The sequence below is a fragment of the Heterocephalus glaber genome, unplaced genomic scaffold (assembly GCF_053883595.1).
Source record: "Heterocephalus glaber isolate CG9 unplaced genomic scaffold, H.glaber_assembly_v1.0 deba00001429, whole genome shotgun sequence".
In the NCBI taxonomy this organism is placed as follows: Eukaryota; Metazoa; Chordata; class Mammalia; order Rodentia; family Bathyergidae; genus Heterocephalus; species Heterocephalus glaber.
In genome coordinates, this window is record NW_028258294.1 from 15,072,616 (window position 1) to 15,096,570 (window position 23,955).

At 33.4% G+C, this 23,955-nt stretch overlaps 1 pseudogene across 1 annotated transcript in view; it reads left to right on the forward strand.

Annotated features, from left to right (window-relative positions):
- LOC101725674 (protein PBDC1 pseudogene) overlaps positions 1-23,955 on the forward strand; it is a 195,590-nt pseudogene that overhangs the window by 61,432 nt on the left and 110,203 nt on the right. Inside the window, exon 4 of the transcript XR_015451553.1 lies at positions 18,301-18,417. The product of XR_015451553.1 is annotated as a protein PBDC1 pseudogene (transcript). The remainder of the gene's footprint in view (positions 1-18,300; positions 18,418-23,955) is intronic.

A 23,955-nucleotide genomic window follows, 5' to 3' on the forward strand; every position in this document is an offset into this window, starting at 1 on the left:
GGTGCTGCTGCCTGCCTCACATGGACAAGGTCCTGAGTTCGATTCCTGGTACAAAAAAATGTGGTGTATTCAGGTGAAATTATTCAGCCCTGAAAGGCATTGATCTCATAGACCATGAAAATATATGGAAGAAATTTAAATGCAGAATCCTAAATGGCTGAAGATATTTAATATGTCTGCCGCAGTGTGTGACCATGGTGGCATAAAGAATGAAAAAGATTACTTGGAAACTGGACTTAGTTCAATCACCAGGAGGCCTACCAAGAGGTTGATGTCCTCAACCAATAACATCCAGGTAGGGAGACTTCTAAGATTAGCACCAAAGCCAAAAACTCTGGCTTTTATTTAGAATATCAGTATGAGAGAAAAAATAGACAAAAAGCAGTTTAGGCAGGGAACTATCTCAAAGCTGGGTAGTTTTCTTGGAGAAGAGGATGGTGGCCAGACACAACAGGCCTCGCTAATCTAAACTTCTTGTCGTTTCTCCTTTCACTCCTCACAGAGCCTGTGTGCTTTTGGCCCACCATTCAACCATTCACTCCTTGGCCAAGTCCCCCACGTCTGTCTATGTAAAACTGGTATTAAACTTGTACAGAAGGATCTCAACCAACAAATTGAATATACTTAGTATACATTAAATACATATAGAAGACTTTGGTAAATGTTCAAATCAATAATGACATTATGTGCAAAGTTGTGTGTGTGTGTGTGTGTGTATACATGAGTGTGCCTGAAACTGTAGATCATGACTGGTTTAGGTAGACAGACCTTAAAGTCATCTACTGCAATAGCTTCAATAAGCATGAAAGGAAGCAACCACTTATTCCTATTGTATATGGCAATGTTAGTCTAAAGTGTTCATCATAATTATTTCAACATTCCCTAGCAACTAATCTACTAATCTTTCTAATCTTAGTTAAAAGGACATGGTTTAAATATGTGAAAAATTATTATATGGAGTATTTACAAGTCTGAGAGTTTTGAGTTAAACTAGAGATTTCAGGGTTAACTATTTGGCTATAAATATGGATTTTTCTGGAAAAGAGCACAGTTTGCATTATTGAATAGAAAATGTGCACTATTGCTTCTTTGCGGGACACGTATCAATCTCAAGTCGAGGTCAAATGGCCAGAATGTGCCTGGCATTAAAAATTACTGTTTGCCAATTTTAAATGTTTTTGAAAAGAAAAGGATACCAGTCTTTTCATTTAAATCACAGGAAATGTATATTTTGTGGAACATGGCACAATTTTTTCTCCACCACTACCAGGGATGGAACTCAGGACCTTGTGGTTTCGAGAAAGGTGTGGTGCCACTGAGCTAAATCCCTGGCCTTAACAAAGATATTTTTGTAAAAAGAATTTTGCTAACTACCCACCCAAAATTTCCTTGTCTTCATTGACTGAAAAGTTTTTTTGTTTTTTGTTTTAACTTTTTTTTTTTTTTATCCTCAGTTGTCATTCTGTGTGTGTGTAGGGGGGGAATAATCATTCTGCAATGATTACCTTTCACTCGGGAGATGGCTGGCCATTAAATTGTGGATCAAAAAAGGTACTGAGCAGGGTTTTAAATTAGTCAATATAAGAACCAGGAAGTGATTCGGATCAGAGATATAGCCCTGGAAAAGGCAGATCTAATGAAGATTAAATGAAAACTGAAAGCATAAAGCAACACAAATTCCTTCAGAGTCAAATACAAATAATATATGAGTAAGAGTCAGGCTTTGATATCAAAATATATGCTACAGTGGTGGCAGCTATAGCAGAAATAGCTATTCAGTAAAATCTGAATATTTTTTAATTTATAATTTTAAAATTATGTGAGAAGCATGAAGAATTTCTGATATTACAAATTTTTGACATCTAATTTGTTTCAACTTTTCATTATTTAAAAAATTTTGGAAATTGTTTCATTAAGAATTGGTAATATGGTTTTCTTTTATACAATAGAGTACTACTTTGCCATGAAGAAGAATAAGCTTGAGACATTTCTAGCTAAATGGATATAACTTCAGACCATATTCTTAAGTGAAATAAATAGACACATATGTTTAAATACTGCATTGTTTCTCTGGTGTGAGAAACCAAAAGTGGAAATAAGGACTAAAATATTTAATAGATATTGGGAAATGGGAAGAAAATGTTCAAATGAGAAGGGGAACAAGGGAGCAGGTAAAGGGAAAGGAAAGAAGTGACAAGAAAAATAAAAGAATAGAAGGAAAAAATGAAACCAAAGTTTTTGTAAATAAGGATAGGAAAAGGGATTGAAGCGAGGAAGGGAGAAATGGGGAAAAAAGAAGCAAGAAATATCACGTACAAGTACAAATTCCCTATGATGAATGTTAATATGAATGTTATATGAAAATTGTATGAATGAAATTAATCATTGTCATAGACATCAAGTGGTATTATTTAGGTTAGATACTTGCAAAAATTGCATGAATTTGTTGTCTATTATATTTTATTAGAATGTCTGATGTCATTCATGAATTTAACATATTCTCAGTGGCAAAAATTATTTTTCATGTTAGAAATAAGTAAAGATTAATGTGAATCCATAAAAGTCTACAGAATGATATGCCTAAGTATAAAGTACTAATGTATATACAAATGTCACTGCATTGTACTGATTAGTAATCATTTTAATAATTATAAAAAACAGTATTAGACCTTGATTTCCTTTTTTTTTGGTTTGTTGCCTTTTGTTCTGACAAACCAAAGCCAAAATTTGTTAAGAAGTCTCAGAGATTGTTGTTTAATCAATGAAATCATCTTTTAATAAAAATTGAATAACAGCTATAGTGTTCTTTGATTTGTGTTATGCTCTACCAATTTTATTCATCAGTGTGTACATGAGGAGGTAACACTAGATAAATTCTCTTTGGTACTAGAAAGGGATATTCTCTTGTGAGGCAATTTACAGATGTTTGGAGTTAGAAAAGCAGTGGCAAATGGGGCTGATTACCTAAACCTTTCACTATGCTGTGGGCTGTTTCTACCCAATACCTCAGTGTTGGCTATTTAAAAAGCAATAGAACAGGGAAGGAGGAGATATCTTTATTTTTTTTCATAAATTTCATGTTATTTATGTTTAGGATAGAGAATAAACAAAGCTTTATAATGTTTACAGAGCCTGTATTAGTTTTCTTTTTTGCATGAATTTAGTAGCCTTAACATTATCAATGTTTATTATCTCACAATTCCCATGGCTACATGTCAGGATACAGACTATGTGCATTCTTTGTTTCAGGGTTGCACTAAGCTAAAATCTTAATGCTGACTAAATCAGAAACATGACTGAGGGAAAATAGGCCTCCAATAGTTCCCTCAAGTTGTTGACATCTCTGATTTGTTATTGATTTTAGGATGCAAGCCATTTTTTTCTCTCTGTCAGAAACAAGTCTCTCTGAGTTCCTGGAAGTCACCAATAGTTACTTGTTATAGTACTGTCTTCACAGGTCCTCTAAGAATTTGATAGTTTATTTCCCCAAAGCTAGCAATGTAGAACAATGTTAGTGCTTGCTAGGAAAATTATATGCATGGAATCCAGTGATGTACATTTCAGTTAACAATGGACTGCATATAAAGCATGGTTCTATAAGTCTACATTACCTAATTAACTTGAAGCCATCTTTGTGTGAGTACTTTGTATATTTCCACAATGATGAGAGGATACATTTCTCAAAATATATTCCTATCAGTAAGATATGCATGAGTGTGTACATACATAGTTGTATCATAAACAAAAGAGTGACATTTTATCCTAGCCTTTTCTTTTCTTTTTCTTTTTTTTTTTTTTCCCGGTACGGGGATCGAACTCAGATCCTTGAGGTTGCAAGGCAGGCAGTGGAACCACTGAGCTAAATCCCTGGTCCTATCTTAGCCTTTTCTAGCAGTGAGAGTCTAGTTACAAATCCTGCCCAACACAAGGGTAGAGAAATATACAAGGCATGATCATGAGGACCTCCCAAACAAGGCCTTACTGATCTTCCAAATTACTAGTTCTCTGAGGTCATTGATCAATCTCCTTCTAGTACATGCTGTTCCAGATAGATTGCTCTCCTTGCTGTTCTTTGAGTCATAAATCAAACTGCTGCACAAGAGCCTTCATGCTAACCCTGGTATTTTGTGGAAAAGCTCTTTTTGAGGAAGGAAATTCATAGAACAGACCACTTACACTGCCTTTATTTCTTCGAGCAAATAAAAGCTTATAAGGAAAAATATCCTTGATACCTCATGGAAAGCAGCAACTCCCATTCTTCCTATACCCTATCCCTGTAATATTTTTCTCCATAGAATATACCATTTTACTTATTTCAAGGTTCATTTTGTCTATAGCTCTTCTACACCCTAGAAACAAAAATTATTGTTTAACACAGAATTCCTAGAACCAACAACAGTTCCTGCTGGGCACTTAGTAAAAAGCTCTCAATAGCTATGTAAACAATGGACTAAGGAGCTATTCTTTTGTTCTATGAATAGGGAATAAGGGAAAAGTTAATCAAAACAAAGAGGTTATTCCTGAGAGAAAATAGTGTTTGGGTTTTTTTTTGCGGGGGGGGTGGGTGGTATTAGGGATCAAACTCAGGACCTTGCACTTGCCAGGCAGGCGGCAGAACCACTGAGCTAAATCCCCAGCCCAGAAAATAGTGTTTTGATGAACAGTTCCCCAAATCAATAAAGTTGCTTTGGGTTAATTGATATTTCTGTTCATCATTTGTCCATTTTCCCTTTAATATGATCAATGCATTTAAAATTCAATATCTGTAAGGAGATATATTATTGTACATATAACCTTACAGTGAGAGTCTTGCTGGAGGAAAATAAATCTATCAATCCGAGTGAGATCTACTCATAAAACTTTGCATGCATTTAATCTTCAAAATAACTCTAGAGGTATGTGATTATTTTAATTTTATTTCATATTTAAGTTCACATTTAAATATGCACATATTTTTATTACATGGAACCACCACATATTTATATGGAGTCTTTTAACTAAAATATGGTTAGGCATTGCATGACTATATATACGTAATTTTTCAGGGAGACATTACGGACTCATTTTTTCCACTGTTAAATACTTAAAAAGAGGCTATCATGTTCTTAGAGGAGTTATGAGGAGGGCCATTTGGAATTTCTAAATGACAGGCAACAAAGAATCTTCCCTAAATTAATAGCAGCTACTCTGGCGTACTGTTCATCATTCTGCCATACTTGCTCCTTAGTCTGCTAGAAATGATACAAAGTGATTACATGGATAAGTAGAGTATTCCTCCTTTTTCACATTCATTATAACACAATAAATATAGACACTGACTGTAATTTCAAAAGTGGCATTACTTGTAATTTTGTAGATTAACTTGAATACAATTCAACTTCAGTTTGTTAAGTCTTGGTCAACCAAAAATTCATCAACACATGCATGAATAAAGAAAACACAGTATGGAATATAATACAGCCATACAAAAAATAAAATTCTGTCCTTTGGGACTTCATACATAAATCTAGAGGTTATTGTGTTAAGTGAACAAGACCAGGCAAATAAAGACAAGTACTGCATGATTTAACTGTTTTATGTAATTTAAAATCTGTTGAATTGATGGAAATAGAGAGTTAAATTATGATTATCACAGGCAGGGAATAGGCAGGGACAAGAAATGGAGAGTTAACTGGTCAAAGGGTGCAAAGTTTCATCTAGAAAGGAAAAATAGGTTTGGGGATCTATTGTACCACATGATGACTATAGTGAATAATAATGTATACTTCAAAATAGCTGAGAGAATGATTTCTAAAGTATCACTACAAAATTGTCAAATAAATGAATGATTTCTATATTAATTAACTTTTTCTGGGGGGTGGTACTGGGGATCAAACTCAGGACCTTGTGCTTGCCAGGCAGGTGCGGTGCCACTGAGCTAAATCCCCAGCCTAGGTGTTCTTAATAACTATAGATTATATATATATATATATATATATATATCAGTAAATTCCATTGTACTCCATAAAAATAATTAAAATTTATGAATTAAAAATTAAGACTTACATTCACAATTATTGTCCAGGTCATTTTTTTTGTTGCTGCGACAAAATACCTGACACCCACAAGGAAGAAAGGATTATTTTGCTCACACTTTGTAAAGGTTTCAGTCTCTAGTAAGTTGGGCCAAAGTAAGGCAGCAGGGGGATATCAAAGAGGAGAAAAAATCCGTGGTGTAGCAGGCAGAAGGAAGCAAACCTGCCTTCTGTCAGTCCCTTTATATTCCATCTAGGCTACAAGTTTATTGATGGGTAAATCCACTCAGCCACACCCAGAATTATGCTAATCCACTTAGAGGACTAATCCTGTTATCACACACATTAATCCATATTCACACACCCTACATCCAGCCACCTCTGAAAAACCCTACTTCTGAGTGCAAGAGAATTTGGGGGGACTGCTAGATACAAGCCATAACATTTATCTTTGGTATATTTTCATAAAAGTTGTAAGTGCTTGAGAAAAGTAACATCACATACACATATTCACTTACACAAATTCCAACGAAATCAGACTTGGGATTTCAAAGGTGGGAGATATGTTAATGTGGCAAAGAGAATTCAATGTGTACCTTGGAAATAATATGGAATTCTGATTGGGATCTGGTGAAGTATGAGGATCATATGAAAGTGTAAATGCATGATGGTTCAAGATATTAGAATATGCTGACAAAATATATTTCTTGAAAAAATGAAGATTAGTATCCACATTAAAGTATTCCATACAAATAGATATAATATACTAGAAAGGAGACATTATTATGAATTTGATTTAATTATATTATTTTGTAGCTAACTTGCTTTATGATGAGGACTAGATTTTTCTTAAGGTAATCAAAAAAAGGAGACAAGTAATTACCTTTATAACAATTACAACACAATCTTCTGATAATAGGGTTACTATAAGTAATCAACAAGACTCCTGCTCTGTGTAATGTAGAACACTTCTAAAAAATTGGCTCGTATGGAATACCAAGAAGCCATTTAAATCCATTCTGTGCTGGGAAAGCATTGTGCAAACATATTGTAAAACAATCTTTAACTGGCAAAAGTCAGTGTCATAAGCTGAAGAATGAGGAGAGATTTATCAGTACCTAGCCAAATCATCCACACATATAAACTTACCTAAGCATTTCTGGTACAATTAATATTGCTGCAGAGACATTGAAAAAGGAAAGTAAAAGTGTGATAGAAAAGGCGATAAATTGTGACTTTAGGAAAATTTTATAATTTTTGTGTCTCAGATATCTATAATATTCAAAGAAAAACAATATTTAATAAAATTAAAATTAAAATATTTGAAGATTTGTTATATATGTACACTGTTTATAACATAGTAAGCACAAGCACTTAAGAATTAGCTATCATTTATTCATTTATTTCTAATTTACTCACTATGGATAAATTTTGATCAATGTTTTAGCCAATCGATCAAACCTAACTCTTAGAATTTTTCTTAACTCTTTATGTTGCAAAATTAAATGCAGGATTTCTGCTTATTGAACCCATATAAACGAGTTTAGCATGATACCACTTTATGCTTCTTTTACCATTATCCCGTACCCTCAAAATCCATTGTAAAATATGAAACTCAGATTTCTTTCTCTCATAATTAGAAAAGTAAACGTAATTCTTCTGGTATGTGACACAGCTCCTCCACAGATTATACGCTATAACTCACTTGTTTACATTTTAACTACATTTTGTCTAAGTAACAGAGTGGTGCCAAGTATTTAAATCAATTATGACAACTCCTGTGTTATAACTGGAGTTTCTAGTCCACTTATATTTAATTTAATTTTAGAATTAATTAAGTTGATCTAATGTGTTACTTTTTTCTTTTTGTGAGTTGATGAAATATTTTTAAAGCATACATATATATTTATGTATATAAATACATATATATTCTCAGTTTTAATCTTGCTCTTTTTTTGGTGGTTAATCTAAGGAAAGCAGTATGAAGCCTATATAAAATACATAGATTTATATTTACTAGTAAAAATACATATGACAAGTTCACAACATAATGCCACTAACTCCTCTTTTGTGCTGTTGCCATGTATTTTATATCTGCATAATTAAACTAACATTAAATAACATTCTATTTTTTCTTTAAACAACATATTACACGCTAAAGAAATTTAAAAAACAACACAATAATGTTTTTCATTAAACATGATAATTAGAATACCTGGATTATTTTACATCTTCTATATATAAATCTTTTATTTGGTGCCATTACCTTTAAGCCTAGAGAAATACCATTAGCATTTTTGTAGTGTATATCTGTTAATAATAAATTTCCTCAATTTTTACCTGAAAACTTTTATGTTTTTCTTGTGTTGTTAAAAATGTCTTTGATGAATAAAGAATTCAGGCCTTACTTAGTTTTATCAGTATTTTAAAGATTTCTTATGGCCTTCTGAACTCCATATCTGATAACATACCACTCTGTTCTGTGTCTTGTTCTGTTTTCAGTCTTCTTTTTGTATTTGGTTTCTAGTAGGTTGATTATAAATTATATGTAAGACTTTTTCATATTTATAATTCTAGTGTTTTCTTGTGCTACTTGGATCTATTAGTTGACAGTTTGATTAAATTTGGAAAATAACTCACCTATATGTCATCAACTACTTTTCTAACCAGTTTTACTTTCTCTATACTGGAACTGTAATAAAATCTGATAAAAACATGATAATTAATTTTTAGATCAGATCTTTTCAACCTGCCTATTTTTTTAAATTTCTAGCTTTTCTGAGTATTAAAATTGTAAAATTTACACTTAGTTATTTTTATAGCCAGTATTTTTTGCAAAGATCCCTAATATCTTTTCAGTATTATTAATGCTTTGAGTGATCATCTTAATTTTCTTAGAATATTTCTAATGAAAGTTTTTTTATTATACAGTCATACTTTCATATTCAATTAGTTTGAAACTTCTTGAATGTGGTAGGATTTTGATGTATTTTGACATGGCTATTTTGTCCAGGTACTCATCGTTTGTTTGGTGTTAGAGCTTGTCAGTGTCCTTTGTCTCCTGGAACTAGTGAAGGAGGGTCCCAAGCTAATACTGTACTTAGATGTTTCTGTTTCTTAACAGGATTGATAGTTTTTGTTAGTGTGTTGCTACAGCACATGATCCACTGTTGAAGTTCTGGATCATATCATATTTCTCTGAAGATTATTAAATTTGTCCCAAAGGTTAGTAAAATTAGTTCCTGTTTACCTGTAGTTACAAAGACTTGAATTTGTCCTGTTTAAAAGAAGGTCTATTTTAGATTTGTCTTAAGTGTAAAATGAATCACTCAATATTTAAATATTATATTTCCTTCTAAAGTATTTCTTTCAGGTTCCTGTAGGAATGCTCAGTGTTTATTGTCCCTATTTTTTAAGCAATCTTTCTTGTACTGGGTGGCAGTTGAAATCACTTTAAATTAGTTTTGTACACATAAACTTTATCCTCTGAAAGTTGAAAATAATGACCGTGTAGCTGCTGGATTAAATTCTTGATAGCCATTGATAGACTGGTATGTGTGAAAAAGGCATGAAAACATGATTGTAATTCACTTGTTTCTATGCTTGAATACCCTGCAGTTCCACTCTGTCCGTTAATAAAAGAATTATTTTTTCAATTAAATAAAACAAAATTGATCTATAGGAATGTGCAAGAACAGTACAAAAAGATCCCATTTGCTCTTTTTGAAGTTTCCTCCAGAGATTACAACTTATGTGACTATTATACAATGCCATTTTATCATATATGTACCTTTGTGTAACCACCATCAGAGTCATGAAACAACAGTGCCATTAATACAGAAATCATTTGTGTGTTACCTATGTACTGCAAGGAAGAATTAGATTTCAGGGCACTGATTAGGCCTCTGGTGTCACCACAGTGATTCAAAGGAAGCAAAGCCTTCTTATTATGTGCAAAGCCCCCTCCCCAAATCGCTGCCCAGTGGCATGACAGAGACAGGTATACCTCATTTGCATTCTCATAATGAGGTTTATCAAACTCAACTTCTAGCAGGTCTCAGCACTCCAATCCTTATTACAGTAGAATCATATTCCATTACATAGACCTATCACATTTTGTATGTCTATTCATCTCTTGCTCCATCTTTTCTCCTTTTGTCCATTGTGAATAATACCGCTATGAATGTCCTCAAGAAATTTTTTATTTGAAGACCTGTTTGCAGTTCTGTGGGATATATTCCTGGGAAAGCAATTACAGGGTTATATGGCTCATTTTTTTTTCAAGAAATCCCAATAAATTATTTTCTTCCGTGCTTGCACCATTTTAGAATCCTACCAGCAAGGATAGTTTCCAAAGTCTTCATTGATCTGCCATTTATTAATATTTCCCAATCTTTTTTATGTTAATAAACATGAATTAACATGTTAGTGTGGTTTTTATTATCATTTTTCTAGGGCCTGATTGTGTCAAACAGCATATACTTGTTTATCATTTGCATGTTGCCTTTTGAAAAATATCTGTTCAAGTAATTTGCTTATATTTGACTCGGTTATTCATCTCTCCTTGTATTGCGTACCAGATATAAAATTTGCCAACATTTTTCACAATTTTATGCGCTATCATTTCTGTCTTGATAATATTCTTTGAATTAAAAGTTATTTTTTTCAAAATTAATTCAATTTTAGCTGCTTTATAGATTTGATGTTATATTTAAGAATATATTGCAAATTTATTGTAAAGGTTTTAAAGTTTTAGCACTGAAATTTAAGTCTTTGATCCTTTTTGAGTTAAGTTCAGTATATAATATGAAATAAGATCTATGTTCATTCTTTTGAATGTGTACAAACAGAATCTAGTTATTCCAGAAACATTTAATTGAGGTCTATAATATTCTATAATATAATATTCTATAATATTGGGACTCTTGTTGAAAATAAATTCACTATGGAATTCTGGGTCTATTTTAAGATTTTCAATTCTATTTCATTAATCTGTATGACTATTCTTATGCAGTATCATACTACTTTGATTATGTTGTTTTGAAATAAATTTTAAATATCTAAGTATGAGTATTCCAACTTAATCTTTTCAGGACTGTTTTATGTTACTAGGAATTCCCTAATACACGAGCGTATTTTAGGTTTAGCTTTTTTGCTTTTGTAAAAGAAATTGTCATTGGCATTCTTGTAGGAATTTCAGTGAATCTGTAGATAAACTGGATGTTATTTTCTTGTTTTCCATTTAGTTTTTGCAGTACAGAGGTCTCAACCCATGACTTAAAACACACTAGAAAAGCCCTCTACCACTAAACTGAATTCCTATCTCCTTTTTAATTTTATTCTCAGGCAAGGTCTCACTAAATTACTGAGGCTGGCCTGATATTTGTGATCCTCCTGCCTCAGCCTCCAATGTAGCAGAGATTACAGGTGTGTGGCGCCTCACTCAGCTAGGTGTCACTGGAATCTTTATAATAGTACATTTCCCCATCCAAAAATAAAGGAGAGGTTTATATTTCTCTAGATCTTCTTTAATCTTTTTAAAGAATACTTTGTTATCTTAAGAACACAATTTTTACACACACTTGGATAAACATGTTTGTCTTTTACTCTTTTGAATGCAGGCATGAATAAAATTTCAGTCTTAATTTCTTTTTCAAAAATGCATTGTGTTTAGAAATAGATAAAAAGTTTTAGTGTTGATCTTGTGTCCTGCGGTGAGGCTAAATTCATTTATTAGTTCTCATATTTTTTCTGAGTATCCTTTAGGAATAGATAGATAGTTAGCTATACAGACAGATAGATTTGGATGACATACTTTTTTGTGTGTAGTTATTCCAATTACTACTTGCTGTGCAATGTGGGAGAGATATAGTGAAAGGTAGCATCCTTGTCTTGCTTGCGATCTAGAGAGAAAACTTTTATAATTGATTATAATATTTGTTGTAGAGGTTTTCATACATTTTCTTTAGGCATAACTATTGTTAGTTTGCTGAGTATTTTTGCAATAGAAGAGTGTTGGGTTTTTCAAAATTTTTTGCATCAATTCAGATGATCTTATAGTTGTGCTTGTTTTATTCATTTTATTAATTTGATATATCACATTGCCTTATCTTTCTTTAATAAATAATCCTTATATTTAAAAACAAATTTTAAAAATGTAGCTTCCTGTTACGCTTTGCCTTTCACATAGCCAACCTCTGCCACTGTCTACACATCATTTTAGTTAAAATTAATGAAACTATGTGACATGAAGTTATTACCCATTCTTCACTTTCAGGTCACCTCTGCTGTTGTACATTCTGTGGATTTGGGCAAATGATGCAACATATGTATTCCTTTATATTATCCTATAGAAAAATGTCACTGTCATAAAAATTCTCTGTGTTCTTAGTACATCTCTTCATCCCTTCATCTTTTAGGAGTCACTGTTTTTATAGCCTCTAGTTTTGTCTTTTCCTGAATGTCATAATGTTAGAATTGTACATTATGTAGTCTTTTCATGTTCATTTCTATCACTTAGTAAAAAATATTTAAGTTTCTTCCATGGCTTTTTGCATATTAATAGGTTTGGGGGATGATATTTCCTTTTCTGGATTTGTTACAATTTATTTATTTATCTACTGACGAGCATCATTAAGTACCTATTTCTCTAGGCTATCAAATTTGTTGACACAGATTTGTTCAGATTATTCCTTCATTACCCTGTTAATGATCTTGAAAATTATAGTGATGATTTCCTTTCCATTTTAGATATGACTAACTTTTGTTTTCTCTTTTTCTTTCATTAGTCTGTCTAAAATTGTATCACTTAAAATATTAACATATAAAATAACCAGCTTTTGGTTTTAATTTTCTGTATATAGTTTCTGTTTTCAACTACAGTGTCAACTGCTCCAAATTTTGCTATTTCTTTTTCCTTCCTCTTTTGGCTCTAATTTGCTCATTTTGCTTTTGTTGTTTTGTTTTATTTATTTGAATTTGCTATATTCTAAGGGTATGGTTGATCTTATCAATTTTTAGAACTTATAGTTTTTTGCTAATACATGAATTTAATTCTAAAACTTTCTATCCTAGTACTGCTTTGGATGCATCTATATATTTTGATAAAGTGTATTGTTATTTCACTTATTTGAAAAACTTTCTAAATTTCTTTGGAGATTTATTTCTTGATCTATGTATTATTTAAAAGTCTCGGGCTGGGGATTTAGCTCAGTGGTTCCACTGCCTGTGTCACAAGCGCAAGGTCCTGAGTTCAATCCCCAGTATCAAAAAAAAAAAAAGTCTCTTAGCTATTCAAATTGTTTCCATAACATTTTTCATTAAATACTTGGGAAAACCCATCAGTGAAAAAATGTCTTTCAAAATACAAGATAGTGAAAGAGCTGTAGACCATTAACAATTTTGCTTTTCAACTGAATAGATCAACATAATTACATATGATTGTGATTTTTGTTCAATTTTTGTCAAATAACTGTATTTGCTACAAATATGTGTTGGTGCATTTTCAAGTGTGTGTTAACAAATTAAAACTGCACCCCAAAATATTTGATAATTATACCAAATATTTCATGTAATACTAGGTGAATGGCACTATATTAAGCCTACCCTCAAAATATATTTTAATATGTGAATAAATTACAAATTAAAGTTTTAATTCTTTCAAATCTACCTGAAATAGATTGTTGAGCACTGGATAGTATAATTATTATAATTACTTATACTCATGTGCTTATTTCATTTTTGCATTAAGGCTCATGAAAATATATATTTATTATATTAATATTTTACATATATATTTTCTTGGTACGGGGAAACAAACTCAGGCCCTTATGCTTGTGACGCAGGTGGTGGAACCACTGAGCTAAATCCCCAGCCCAATATTTTATATTTTTATTTATTTATTTATTTATTTATTTATTTATCCCCCATTAACTTTATTGGTACATTTTAGGTATAAAATACAGTTACATTCATCACTGGGATCTTGTACCATTACATGAGTCTCTTGGTTCTTATTTTTTTTCCCCTTCCCTTGCCCTCCCTTCACCCCCTCTACCCTTCCCTATTTGCAAAGACCTTGTTTCCATTTTTTCCTCTTCTCATATTTTTTCCTTTCCCTTTTTTTCCTTCCCCTACAACTCCCAATTCCCCTGCTCTTTTAGACCTTTTCTTCCTGTTACACAATATCAGTTATACATTTTTAAAATTACAATATTAAGAGCTAGGAGACATGACCACAGATTTTACAGAATTTAAAAGGATATACAAAGCATATTACAAAAATCTTTTTTGAAATAAATTTGACAACTTCTAAAAAGTAACTTAGAAGACAAATTAATGAAACTAACTCTGAAGGAAGTATAAAATTTGAATAGCACCTATTAAAGAAAGTATATTCCTAGCTTGAAAACCTACCTATATGAAAACAGCAGGTTCATAAACATTTTAACTGATAAAGTATATCAAACAATTAAAGCAGAAAAAAGAAGGAACACTTCTCCCTTCATTTTAGGAAATCAACATTGTGCTAATCCTAAAACTGGATAAAGATAATAGAAGAAAAAAGTATGAACATAGATAGAAATTTGTTTAACAAAACAAACTCTTAGAAGTCAGATCTGGCAGGATGTAGAAAGTGGTTTTGTTATAGGGATGGCAGTGTTGGTTCAGTATTGGAAGATCCACCCCCAAAAGCCATCATTTTAACAGAGGAAAGGAGAAAGCCATATGATCCTGTCACTAGTTGGAGAAAAAGTATTGGACTAAATTCTACAGCTGTTCATGGTAAAAGCTATCAGGAGACTAGAAGTAGAACAGAACCTTCTCAACAGATTAAAGACATGTACTCCATACTTCCAGTGAGAACGCCTTCTATGAATGGAGATGATACAATGCTTTCTCCCTAAGGTGGGGAACAAGGGCATATATGCCTACTGTTCATCTGCCCATTAACTTTGAAACATAGGTCTAAACCCAAATAGTTTGGCAATAAAATGACACAACTAGGATAGGATTGGCACAGCAGAAGCAAAATCTTTATATGTAGGTGAAATGATCATCTATAGAGAAAATACTAAGAAATCTCTAGGAGCCCCTAGAAGTTGTACTTGAATTTAGCAGGATTAGAAAACACAAGGTATATATAAAAATTCAGGTCTGTGTATACTTGCTATAAATGAAGAACTGGATATTGAAATTTTAAAGTTATGTAGGAGTACAAAGGACCCAGAAAAGCCAAAAACAAAAACATAAACAGTGTTGGAAGATGTTTAGCACCCAATTTTAAGACTTCTTTTAAAGCAACAGTAATCAAGTCAGTGTTGATGTAAGAAAAGAGATATAGATCATTTGAATAAAACAGAGAATCTAGGAATAGAACCACACATATGTGGTCCACTGAGTTTTGAAAGATTATTTAACATTAGCATTTTATAGAATATACACTTGATTCAAGAACCAAGGAAGAGATAGTGTCTTCAGCAAATGGTACTAGAACACCTAGTATCCGTATATAAAAAATTAACCTCAACCCTTTTTTGCTATACATGAAAATAACTTGAAGGGATCTATGAACTTAAATAAGAAAGCCTAAAAGTATAAAGCTTTAAGAAGAAATTATAAGGGAAAATATTTATGAATTCAGGGTAGGCAAGAACTACCTAGGATACAAAAACCATGATGTATAAAAGAAAAAAAAATGATAAATGAGATTCAATCAAAATTTAGAACTTTAAATGACATCATTAAAATGAAAAGTAGTCCTTAAACAGACCATATTTACAATGCATATAACCTATGCCAGAATATATAAAGAATTCTTAGAACTCATTAATGGACAACCCAATTAAAATGTAGACATAAGAAGATGATAAAAAGTCAGTATAGCACAAGGAATGGTGTGCAATTCTAGAATCAGAAAAATACTAATCAGTACAATAATAAAACTGAATTATACACTCATTAGGGAGATGAAGTCAAAAGTTTTAAAAACCTTGTCATGACTTTTTCTTTTTGTTGGATTCTCCCCCTTTGCATTTAATTTGTCACAACCAATGGATTCATTCTGCTGGGTTTCCTGGGGTTGTGATCCTCATTGTCTTTTCCTAGGGTATTGTCTAAAATTTTGGGGGGCGCCGGTTTGGTATTCATGAAGTTTCTGAGGTGCTCTTTATCATGAGAGCATCTTATTTCTCCATCAGTTTTGAAAGATAGTTTTGCAGGGTACATCAATCTGGGTTGGAGGCTGTTTTCCTTTAGAGCTTGAAACACATCACTCCAAGCTCTTCTTGCCTTGAGGGTTTGCACTGAGAAGTCTGCTGTGATTCTGATGGACTTTCCTTTGTATGTGATTTGTTTGTTTTCTCTCACTGCTTGTAGAATTTTATTCTTCTGTTGGATTTCTGGAATCCTAACTATTATATGCCTATGTGTAGATTTTTTTGATTAAAGTTAGCTGGAGTCCTATATGCCTCACTTATCTGTATGTCAAGTTCTTTTCCCCTCCTTGGGAAGTTTTCTGCCATCACTTCTGTGAACAGTGTTTATATGTCATCTGTACTCTCTCCTCTTTCTTCATTGACTCCAATCAGTCTTATGTTATTCTTCTTTGCATCGTCTAGCAGCTGCTGGATTGATTTCTCATGTTCCCTTACAATTTTGAAGCAATTTTTCTTTTCCTGGTCATTAATTGCAATCTTATCTTCTATATGTGAAATTCTGTCCTCACATTGGTTCATTCTGCTGTGCAGATTTTCGATGGAGTTTTTAATCTCTTGGAAATCTGTTTGTAACTGTTTTATGGATTCCATTTGTTTCCTATGTTGGTATTCCATCATGTTCCTCAGATCCTCTATTTTTTTATCTGTATCCTCTCTAGATTTATTAATCATGTCTTGCACCATGAGCAAAATCTTTGCTGTTATCTGAGCAATTATTTCTGATTTCATTTTTCCCAGATCCTCTTTTGTTGCTGTTGTGCCCAGATTTCAAGGTCCCCAAAGACCACCAAGGAGCCGATTCCGATGTAAACACACGAGGGTCGTTTATTCAAGCTCGAGCAGGGACTCCCAACTGTCACCGCCTCAGCGGGTCAAGATTGAGAGCCCCGACTCCAAATCAGCAGGGGTTTTTATAGTAGTTACAGCAAGGTTCTAGATTGGAAATTAAACCTGATTGGTTGTGCCTTGCGTACCCAAGCTGCAAACGGTTACACCTGGGACATTGGGGTAGCTGTTGCCAGGGGACGGCTGAACACTTATGACAAACAGGTGGGCAAAGTACATCTTGTGGTTTTAGGTCTCACAGTTGCCAGTTCAGAGAGTCCAGGTGGTTGAGTATCAGAGTGTTCCGTCTCGTTTCCCTTTGGGGTTGCTGTAGGTGATCTGGAAGTCTGTTTTTGAGGCTTGTTTATGTGTCTTCTCATTTCCAAGGCGGCGGGGGGGGGGTGCTTCTGGCGCCCATGTGGCTCACCTTCTGTGCCCTAGGAGCTTGGGATGGCAGCAGGGGAGCTTCCTTCCGGGTTCTGGGACTGGCTGAGCTTCACTGCCCTAGGAGCCTGGGATGGAGGCGGGGGATCTTCCTTCCAGGTACTGGGACCAGCTCACCTTCTTGGCCCTAGGAGCCTGGGATGGTAGCGGGGGAGCTTCCTTCCGGGTGCTGGGACCAGCTCACCTTCTTGGACAATATTTTATATTTTTAATAATTAGGTTAAAATTTCATAAAGATTTGACATTTTTACTTCATGTTTTGAGTAGAACAAAGTTTATTTTACACTGAAATAATCTCTTTATTAATTATTCTTTTTCAATGCCAAGCCTGTTATAAAGACATGAAATACATTATATCTGGTTTTAACTTAATCATAAAAATTAAAGTCTACCATGATAATATGGTAAATTGCCAGTAAAGCAATTTACACAAGGTACAGCAACTGGCGATATTCATAATAAGTCTGTATAGATACAGACAGATGCTGTATACAAAAGCATTGATGATCAGAAACTAATGAGAATGCAGAAGGGGAAGAGGGCAGTCCCCTATAACTCCAAGATGTGGTGAGGCAGATAATATGTGACTCTTGGTATATGCTATACGTTATGCTCAATATTGTTTAGCTCACTCAAATCTTAGGTAAGGTCCTAGAGTCACTGTGGTCCTTCAAGGAAGTCTGGAGTATAAATTATACCTTAGAGTTTGTTTCTCATCTATGCAAAAGGGTAAAATTTTATATCCAAACATTAGACAAGCATTAAGATAATCTGTTTTAATTATGTATGCTTTCTTGAAGCTTCCCAAATAGCTGAGAGGCCCCCAAGACCAAAGACAGTTTTTGAAGAAGGTTGCACATGGGTTTGAGTAATTAACAGAAAACAATGAGAAGCTGAGAAATGAGCTCCCATAACAGGTAAGAACTGGGGAACTAAAGGAGAAAAAATGGTGTTTACCAGGGACCTCTGACACATTACTGGAAACCTCGGCAGTAGGCTCCAGTCTCCTTCTCAGTGTATGACACAGGCCTGGGGGGCAGGGAATAAAACTAAAAGACAGAACTAAGAGAGACAGAAAGTGGAGTGCCAAGTTGACCAATGCTGGAACAACTATCAAAGGCACTAGCCAGTCCAAAGCACTGATTTTTATTGGTAATCAACTGGGGTAAGGGAAAGCTATGTGCAAGGACAGGACTATGGGAGAAAATGCACAGTCTTACAGTTTTTATGGGAATTAATGTAAACAAGGCTCATAAAGGACAAAACAAAGCATTCTCAAATTAGGAACAAAATAGACAAAATATATGGTTGTAATTAGAACACTGTCCTTCTAATTAAGAAAGTTTTAATTGTGGGAATGGAATTTGGATGTGAGTAACTTTGACCTTGGCATGTAGGCTGTGGCAGGACTGACTGTATAAACAAGCCAATTGTGGGGTTAACTCTTCACAGCCTGCACTGCTTACAGCCTGCTTTGGGCGTAATCAATATTGCAGTCTCCTGCAGGTATCTGCTAAAGAAATAGTGCAGGAAGGCAGCCTTAGAAAGAAGAGGAACTCAATCCAATATTGTAATTATGTATATAATGGTGAATTGCATTTCCAAGTGATGTGCTATATACTTTATTCTCTATGGACTATCTTCCTCTACAACATGAAAAATATTACTTCAGTGTTTTATAGATTGCAGGTACATTCATGGCAGAGACAAGCATGTTCTTATAGTCAGGGCCAGATTTTGTGAGGTAGGACTCCTTGGTCGTATTTTTTAGGCATACGTCTTAGAATCACTTTCTTCAACTGGAGGGCAAGGGGTAGACAATGTTTGTAAGTATATGCCAACTCCTTCAAAAGCAGTTATAGTTTAGGCAGAGAAAAGAAGTTTCCAGAAGAGAAGGTCAATACTAGGTATTTGGTTACATAGTTCTAAAGCACACCACTAAGTGTACACTGTAAAGATTTTATAAGGTGAAAGGACCTACCCCTGCCTAGCTCTTCAATGATACCTAAATTTAGAGAAACAACAATTAAAAGCAACAATAAAAACTTTAATTTCAGAAGTAATAATATAGTAAATGTAAATAGAAAAAAATTCAAACTAAGAATTTTTGCACTGCTTCAGGATAAGATAATTAAAATTGTTATTTCATAACAATGCACACATGCATATATGTTCCCTGAAGATATTAATATTTGCAAATTTTCCAGCATTTAGTCTGAAATATTCTACTTACATGTACATGTAATAGCTCATTAAATAATTATACAAGCTTTTTTGTGTACTTAATTATTTAAAGGCACATTTTTGGTTTATTCTGTCAGTAGAAAACAATGGTTCAAATTGCTTTTGCTCTAAGGAACTAAAGTATTGTTACTTTCACTCCAATGAAAAATAACGAGTATCTTTCAAAAGCATACATATTTTTATAATTGAAAGAATACTGTCATGTTTTCTGTGATGAATTAGATTCTTCTTGGAAAGTTTTATTACTTGTAAAATTTGAAAGTAGGAACTCTTCGTTGAAAGTAAAATTGTGTAGTTCATACTATTCTAAGCAAAATTCATGTCTTAAACCATGCCTAGACAGTGATTGACAATTCAAATTGCCTTTTATAAATCAAATCGGTTACAACATAGGAGTAAAATCAGAAATGTGTTTTGCAAAATGAGGAAAGTTTTCATCATGCTCTTCCCTATGGCACTTCAAAAAGAAAGCCAAGCATCTCAGTACTTTAATAGGAGGCATTACAAATAATAAATGACATGCAATAGCTAGTAGATTCTACTTTATATGAATATTATATTCAATGAATTAGTAATGTATTGCCTATATTTAACATGAATTAAACATAAGTGGTTTTGTGTGTTTCAGAAGTTTGGTCAAGTTACGATTATCCTAATTATGATATATGGAGCAAGTTTCCTCTTAATACATTGTTATGCTTCTGGTTTACACCAGAAGACTACATATTTCTTATTAAAGGTAGCCTCAGAACCAAAAACATGTCATCTTCAATGTAATTAAATTTCAGGAAAAGCAGTGTCTTACGTCTTTAGATCTTTGTGAAAAGATTCAAAAAACAACGATAACACTTTAAAATAAACTTTAAAAATAATATAAACTATTAATGTAGAACTATTTCATATTCACAGAACATTGCAAAGATAGTGAGTCTTTATGTTTTCTCTGATTAACATTGTACATTTGTATATTGTATTTGTTATAAATAATGAATTGATACTAACACCTTTTAAAGTGAAGTCCACAAGGAATCAATATGAAGACATTACTATTATCTGAAGTCTATACTTTATTCAGATACCCTTAGGTTTTTCCTCCTGTACTCTTTCTGTTCTAGGATCCTTCCCAGGATACTAGACTGTAAAAGTTCAATCTGGTTCCAAAAATGTCTCAGACTTTCCTTAGTTTTAATGTTTTTGACAGTTTTGACAAGTATTGTACTGGTCAGGTATTTTGTAGAATGCCCCTGATTTGATACTCGTCTGATTTTTTTCAGTATTAGACAACTATGTGTTTTATAAGTATTATATTTTTTCCATGATGAGAAAATTATTATATGCAAATAAGACCACAGAATTATAATTTTCATCTCACCATATCAAGAATATCTGCTACCAACATAACTTCTCAGGTCCATGTTGACTTGTATCTGTGGTAGGCTTTCCCCACAGGAGGGGTACTCATCCCCTGGTTTCTAGGCAGTATGCTTTCAAGGTCACTGCCTCAGCCCGTTCTTTAGAAGTACAGAACTGTGTTCTTCCTCACTGAGGATAGAAGGTCCACAGACAGCAGTCGAAAGTCTGATTCAGGGAAGATTAGTCACTTTCCACAGTTTACTTGTTCAATCACTTCTATATCAGTATGGTCTTGTGGACATTTATTTCATGCTTGGGTTATAATGAAACATTATATTATTTTGTTGTTCAAATTGTTTCAGTTTTCATTAGTGAGATCTCTTTCAGACCAATTTTGTGTCACTTAGATATTATACTCATTATTTCTTTTCTCTTAGTTCTTCCTCATTTTATGTTACTGTCAAATATTCCAAGATCATGTTTTATATTTTGCATCGTACTGATAGCTGACAGGCTTTTTTTTTAAAAAAAAAATCTATTGGTACATTCTATTGGAACATTTTAGGTATACAATTCATTTACATTTATCATTGGGTGTTTGTACCTGTACATGATATAAATTGGTTCCTATTTTTTCCCCATTACCTATGCTCCCTTCACCCCCTCCACCCTTCCCTATTTACATAGATTTCATTTCCATTTTTTTTCTTTTATCATAGTTTTTCCTTTCCCTCTTTTCCTTTCCTCTTCCCCTCCCTTCACTTCTTTGTCCTTGGACCATTTTTCCTATTTCAAATTATCAATTATTCATTTTAATCATTTTAACTCTTGTTTACACTATCAGCTTCTCACACTAGAGAAACTATTCGGTATTTACACATGTGTGTCCTATTTATTTCACTTAAGAGTATGGCCTCGATATGCATCCATTTAGCTATAAATGACTAGTTTTTCATTCTTTATGGCCGAGTAGTACTCCATTTTATAAAAAAACCACATTTTCTTTATCCAGTTTCCAGTTCAGGCTTTTTATCTTCCTTGCATAAAAACATTCCTCATATATATATATATATATATATATATATATATATATATATATATCAGTTGGAATATTTTTTCTTTTTACTTTTCGGTTTAAACTTTGGGGTAATGCAGGAATGAAAGAAATTAGTAATTAAATAAAGCTGAACAGTCTGCATTTAAGTAGATGTTTTATAAGCATTATATAAGCAGATGAGGAAGTCAGCTGCTACTCCTATAAGGTGAAAATATTCAACTAGACATCTGTTTTTGGATTAGATATTCCCTCTATAAAGGTAACATAGAAGTACTCAAAAGTGATACCAATCATAGCTGAGGCATCCCTCTTGAACTGCCTGAACACTCCTTTGTATATGTTCTTTTGCCACTGAAATCTTTACCAGGTAACTGTTTTCATGACTGTCACCTGTGATCTTGAGAAATGGATATTCAGCCTTTGTTTTACTTACTCTTGATGCTAAAGGCTTCTCAAAATGGTTTTTACTGTTGTCCAACTTACTTCTGTCTCCTCCCTGAGATGTCTGAGAGCAACAACATTAGCTGAGATTTTCTATTTGAAAATTCTATGAGCATATTATAAACATTCTCTGGTTTAATTCTTTCAACAGTAAATACATTTCAGAAGCCCAGCTTAAGTAATATCCCTGTTGAAACAGGACTAAGATGTAGTAGAGCAATTATATTCTCCTAAAATTGCATAATTATTGCCTTTTATGAAGCTTCAGATCAGAGAAGTTGATTGCTAATATTTCTTTCTTTTTTTTGGTATGAGATATATTGAGCCTAAGGCCTTTGTGCCTTTGCACTGAGCTACTGAGTTACATCCCTAGTGCTCTTTATTTTTCATTTTGACATAGGATCTCATTAAATCTCTAAGTTTCACAGGCTGGGCTCAAATTGTGATCCTTCATCCTCAGCCTTCCAAACTGCTGAGATTATAGGTCTGCACCACCATGCCTGTCTTCACTAACTTTGAGGTGGTTGGAAAGAAAGACAGAAATGAATAGAAGAGCCTCATACTATAACAATAAATATTAGCAACTATATTTTTGAGTTATTATTTTTATGTTTATTTTGCATTAGCAAAAGAGTGACATATGAAGAAATATGTAGTTTGAACAAAATATATGGTGAATGTTTAAATGTCTTATTAAAGAGCACATTGCCATTAATCCCAGTTGAAAAATTCCCCCTCACTTCAAGCACACTTATCCTGTCACTCTTGCCACTTTCTAAAGCAGCTCTCAAAGTCTTCTTTCACGATCATCTCTATGATATAAAGCAAAGTAAGTGCTGCTGCTGAGTGCCGTCCAATGGAAAGGCAGGCTTGTTCAAACATTATGGTGCGTTCTCATCCAATTTATGCAGAAGATCTGGTACTATATGACTTTTGGTTCTTCCATAAAGTTAAAATGACAAGGGAAGGTAAATATTTCCAATCCATTTAGGACAAGGAGGCATCCATGACAGTACAACTCAAAACACAAAAGACTTCCAGACATACTTTAGAAAGTGTGGCAAGAATCAGGAGATGCTGAGCATGGTGGTGCACACCTGTAATCACAGAACTTGGGAGACTGAGGCAGGAGGACATCTGTGAGTACAAGGCCAGCCTGGGCTACATAGTCAGAATTTGTCTCAAAAAATGTTCCTCTCCCCCCAAAAAAGAATCATGAGATGTGCTTGAACAGGGGGAGTTTTTTGAAGGTGATTAATAACAATGTGTCTTTTACTGTAATAATTTTTAAAAATTTTGTACATTCACTATATGTTTGTATCACACTGCAGTGTTTCTGAAATACTGCACTCTTAATATC